At 39.9% G+C, this 5,508-nt stretch overlaps 1 non-coding gene across 1 annotated transcript; it reads right to left on the minus strand.

Annotated features, from left to right (window-relative positions):
- Positions 1–855: 855 nt before the first annotated feature.
- On the minus strand, positions 856–926 carry Trnaa-agc (transfer RNA alanine (anticodon AGC)). The gene has a single exon. It is a non-coding gene; the product is annotated as a tRNA-Ala (tRNA).
- Between the last annotated feature and the right edge of the window lie 4,582 nt (positions 927–5,508).

The following is a 5,508-nucleotide window of genomic DNA, read 5'->3' on the forward strand; positions in this document are numbered from 1 at the left end:
AATATTGATATTTGAAATCTTGGGGGGAGGGGGGTTGGGTACCAGGGATTGAACTCAGGGGCACTTGACCGCTAAGCCACATCCTAGCCCTATTTTGTATTTTATTTAGAGATAGGGTCTTACTGAGTTGCTTAGCACCTTGCTTTTGATGAAGCTGACTTTGAACTCGCAATCTTCCTACCTCCAACTCCCAATCCTCTGGGATTACAGGCGTGTGCCACTGCGCCCAGCTATATTTGAAACTTTTAACAACATGGAAATATTCACTCATATTCCAACTACACAGATATAGAAGGAAAATGTGACAGAGACATCAATAAGACTGAGATCTTAATTAGAATAAGATATATTCCATGCTTGTATAAATACATCAAAATAGATTCTACTGTCATGTATAACTAAAAAGAACAAATTAAAACAAAACAAAACAAAAAATAAGACAGAATTATTCTAACTACACAACTGGTTTAAAATAGTATGAAATAATTCCCTGGCCCCACCAGGTGCAAAGCCACAGGCATGTCACATTAGGTCACGGCAAGCGCACAGGTTACTAGATTCCAGTCTATGAGAAATAGAAAGTTTGGTGACCCATTTTCAGAATATAGTGTTCAGCCTTCGTTGGATCAAATTGGAGTCATTTTATCGTAGTCTTTCCCTTTTTTCCAGCCCTAATTCTGAAATTAGCCAATTGTGTAGATTATAACCCTGAATCCTTCAATCAAAGTGAAGGGCAGTGCTGGGTTAGGTAGATAAACAGGTGGACTGCCTACCCAGGTGTACTCGCTAGCCAGGTTCCTATAGCACAAGTTTTGCCTTGTCAACCCACTTGTGTGTGTGTGTGTATGTATGTGTATGTGATACTGGGGATTGAACCCAGGGCCTCATGCATGCTAGGCAAGCACTCTACCACTGAGCCATATCCATAGCCTTTGCCCACCAACTTTTAAGCACGTTTGATTTCTTGCGGCACCTCGCTATTTCTAACAAGTCTAAGGACTGAAACAGAATATACATTAAGAGAGAGAGAAAAAATGACAACCCAGTTAGGTTTAATAAATATAGGCAAGTTGGGAACAATGGCACATGCCTGTATCCAGTACTAGGGAGGCTGGAGCAGGAGGATCATAAGTTCAATACCAGCCTCTCCAACTTAGAAAAACCCCGTTTGAAAATAAAAAACATGAAGGACTGGGGCTATAGTTGAGTGGAAAAGCACCCCTAGATTTAATCCCCAGTACAGTGGGAAGAGAAAGGAAAACGTAAAAAGCAAATTAAGGTAAAAGTGTGTTTGAATATTATTTGTGCTATGTTAATTTTTTCATTTTTTATTTTCAAGCTTATCTGTAAGTTGAAATTATTTTACAGTAAATTTTTTAAAATGCTTTGTGGTGACATTTTCATAACTGTGCCTTCTCAGATTTAGGAAGTACTCTAAGATCTGAACAAACTCAGTAAGAATAAATCCATACCTGGATATACCACACTGAAATGTAAGACAGTAAAGACAAAGAGTCACCCAGAGAGGCAATGCAGATGATCTGCAAAGGAAGGACAACTAGATGGTGGAGACTTCTTTTCATCAACAATAAGAACAGGCAGACAGGTGTGGTGGCACACGCCTATAATCCCAATGGTTTGGGAGGCTGAGGCAGGAAGATTACAAGTTCAAAGCCAGCGTCAGCAAAAGTGAGGGGCTAAGCAACTCAGTGAGACCCTATTCCTAAATAAAATAAAAAATAGACCTGGGGATGTGGCTCAGTGGTTTAGTGCCCCTGAGTTCAATCACCAGTACCTGCCACCACACACACACACACACACACACACACACACACACACATAAAAAAAAAGAAAAAAAGAAAGAAAGAAAAAATAAGAACAGGCAATAGGGAAACATTATCTTCCAAGTTGTCAGGGAAATTACCTGTCAACTTAGAATTCTACAACTAAGTAAAATTTCATTCAATAATCAGGGATTAAAGATACTACCAGAATACTACAAGAGGTTTAACTTAACGATCTCACTTAATGAGATGATTGAGATGTGAAAAATGGATCTCTGATATGCCTTTTGGCATTAGTTAAAGCTCTTCTGGGTGTCCTCATTGAACATGTATTGCTTCCCACCTGGTTCCTCTCCAAAGCCTGGTCCTTCTCCAAAGAAGTCACCCAACCTCAGAAGCCATGTGGAGAACATCTTTCAGTTCTAGCAAAAGCAGGGTCTCTATCCCCTACTTTCGTGTATGCAGATAAGCATGACACAGTGCCTCTCCTTCAGTCATGACATTCCTGAGACTGTCTGTTTTAAAAATCATCATATTCTCCCAGCCTAGATGTCTCTCAATGGATGAAGGGTAGATAAAATGTGGTATTCCTATACAGTGGAGTTTTAGTCAGCCCTAAAAATGAAATTTTGTCATTTGCAGGAAAATGGATGGAAATTGAGAACATTATATTAAGACCTTAGAAAGTCAAGAGTTGTGTGCTTTCTCTCCTATGTGTCACTAGAGAAGAAATCGAAAAAAGTGAGAGGGAAGGATCTCTGAAAAATCAAAAGAAGTACAGTAGAGGAAGGAGATCAGGCAGAGGGAAAAGGGAGATACAGGGGATTAATATTGGCCAAATTATGTTGTTATATTGTGTGCATGTACAAATATGTAACAACTAATCTCACCATTATGTACAACTATAATGTATGAATAAAAACTTGGTACCAGGGATTGAACTCAGGAGCACTTGACCACTGAGCCATGACCCCCCTATTTTGCATTTTATTTAGAGACAGGGTCTCATTGAGTTGCTTAGCACCTCACTTTTGCTGAGGCTGGCTTTGAACTCTTGATCCTCCTGCCTCAGCCTCCAGAGCCTCTGGGATTACAGGTGTGCACCCTGGATCCTGGCTGGAATTTTTTTTTTTAAAAATCATTGTATTCTCACCAACCATATAGAGTTATGCTAAGTAAACTTACTTTAATTGTATTGACTACATGGCAGTTATTTGGCTGCTTCATTTATTTTCAAAAGAAAATAAGTTAAGAGGATGTAATCTGGGATGCTCTCCCACTCCACTGAGCTACATCTCCTGCCCTTTATATTTTTAATGTTTTACTTTGAGACAGGGTCTCCCTAAATTGCTCAGTCTCCTGCCTCATCCTCTCTAGTGCCTGGGATTACAAAGTATGAGCTACCCTTGCCCAGCTGGCATATTTCTCTATAAAATATTTTATGCCTAAATGGAGAACTGTAGATAAATACTGCTAGGAGAATATTTTCCTTGGCTGTCTCTAGAAACCTAGAGACCTATTGTTAACTCCTCTTGCATCTAACAAACAAGGCGAAATAAATGTATTCACAAACATAACTGTTTTGATCACACTTTCAGATGGTATGTGAGGTAGCACACAGAAAACAAATAATATGCAAGGGAGAGAAAAAGATCATTTTTTGAAATTGGTGCTGAGAAAGAGAAATGTGTGAAGTGTGAGCAATTGTGTGAGAAAAGCTGGAGCATAATCGCATCTTTTATTTCCGTAAAATACTCTTTTCTCAGAGGGTCTGACACCATTGCAATAACCTATTACAATGAAGTAGAATTTACATTATATGAAAAGAGAATATGACTCCAAGAGATTGGGCTTCCTAGATGAGAGTTAAACAATGTGGATCTGAAAAAGCAGCAGGGAGAGGAAAAGAATTGGAGCATGGAGTGAAGGGAAATTCTTGGTGCTGCAGAAAGCCATGTGAGGTCTTTCTGGAAAAACTTGATTTAGGTTAACGTAAGGACAAAGCAGGAATTTTCAGTGGAGAATTATCCCATACAAGAAAAAAAGGCAGATGCCTTCCTTCATCATTTGAGACACATTGAAGGTAGGGCTGCAAGGCTTGATGGGAATGGTGGCTGCTGGTTTTCCTAAACAGTTAATCCCAACAATCATCTGGTCTTTTCCTGCTGAACGAATGGCAGACTAATGATGGAAGGTTAAGATTTTCCAGAAGAGGAGAGCAAATGACTGCCTTCTTAGATCCAGTGCAGAAAAATAATCATTAAGCCATGCTCAGTGGCACACAACTGTCATCCAGTGACTTGGGAGGCTGAGGCAGGAGAATTCCAGGTTCAAAGTTAGCCTCAGCAATTTAGCCAGACTCTGTCTCAAAATAAAACTTAAAAAAGGCTGAGGATGTAGCTCAGTGGTAGAGATGTGTTCAATCACCAGTACCAATAATAATAATATTAATAATAGAAAAAATAGTGTCCTCCTTATTTATTAAACCTATGTCTACCTACCTCTATATTGTCACTAATTTGTTTAATTAATTTGTTTGATTATTTTTCCCTCTCTCCTTCTATCCTAAACTTTTCAATCATTTACTAGACCACTTTGTGCTTGTTGACTTTGGGGAAAGAATTGAAAAGATGAAGCCCAGAATAATGTTCTGGCTTTGGTTTCTGAAGTTCTAAGTCCTTGGGAAAACAGAGAGATTCCAGACTTCAAGTATTTAGAAGCAGAACGTTTTGTCCTTGGCTTCTCATTCTAAACAAAAACATACATACAAAAACCAAAATCCAAAATCCTTTCAGTTTAAAACAAAAAAAAACAAAAAAAAAAAAGAAGAAGAAGAAGAAGAAGAAGAAGAAGAAGAAGAAGAAGAAGAGCGGGAGTGGGGATGGGGAGATAATGAAAGTACAAAGAGTCAGACTAAAAAGAAAAAGAGAAATATCCATAATGCCACCACTCTGAGGCCAGGCACTATGACATAGAGCTTCAATCCTGGCTAACCAGGAGGCTGAGGTAGAATGGTCTCAAATTCAAGTCCAGCATGAACAATTTAGGGAGACCCTGTCCCAAAATATAACTGAAATGGGAGCTGGGGATGTAGCTCAGTAGTAGAGCTGCCTAGTGGATATAAGGCCCTGGATTCAGTTCCTAGAGCCACTAAAAACAAACAAACAACAACAACAACAAACAAACAAAACAAAAAAAAAAAAAACAGAAAAAGAAAAAGAAAGCAAGCCACTGAGAAGAATGAGGAATGAAGCAGCAAAGACCCACAGTAAGAGGTATTGTTAGGGGCCCAAAAGAGCTAGCTGAGCCTCAGCCAGCACTTAGCCTTCCCTTGCACGCAGCCTAACCCCAGGAGTGAGGCACACTTAACTTCCCCTCCAGTACTCCTGTAGACTGCCTCTTAGCAACAGGAAGCATCCTGCCTGAGGAACAAAGGTAGCCCCTATCAGTGCCCATGGGATGATTAATGACACCCCTAAAATGGTACTGGACAAAAGGGTGTGTGGAGGTTTATATGAAAGAGCCATTCCCTTCTCTTGGACCCTGGTGAAACCTATTCCTATGTTTTTAGAGCCTTCTACTCACATCAAGAAAGCAGTATCTAGGGCTGGGGATGTGGCTCAAGCGGTAGCGCGCTTGCCTGGCATGCGTGCGGCCCGGGTTCGATGCTCAGCACCACATACAAACAAAGATGTTGTGTTTGCCGAAAAAAACTAAACAATAA

Source organism: Marmota monax, unplaced genomic scaffold, assembly GCF_021218885.2.
Source record: "Marmota monax isolate L192 unplaced genomic scaffold, Marmota_monax_Labrador192_F-V1.1 WCK01_AAM20220418_F8-fsc00037, whole genome shotgun sequence".
NCBI lineage: Eukaryota > Metazoa > Chordata > Mammalia > Rodentia > Sciuridae > Marmota > Marmota monax.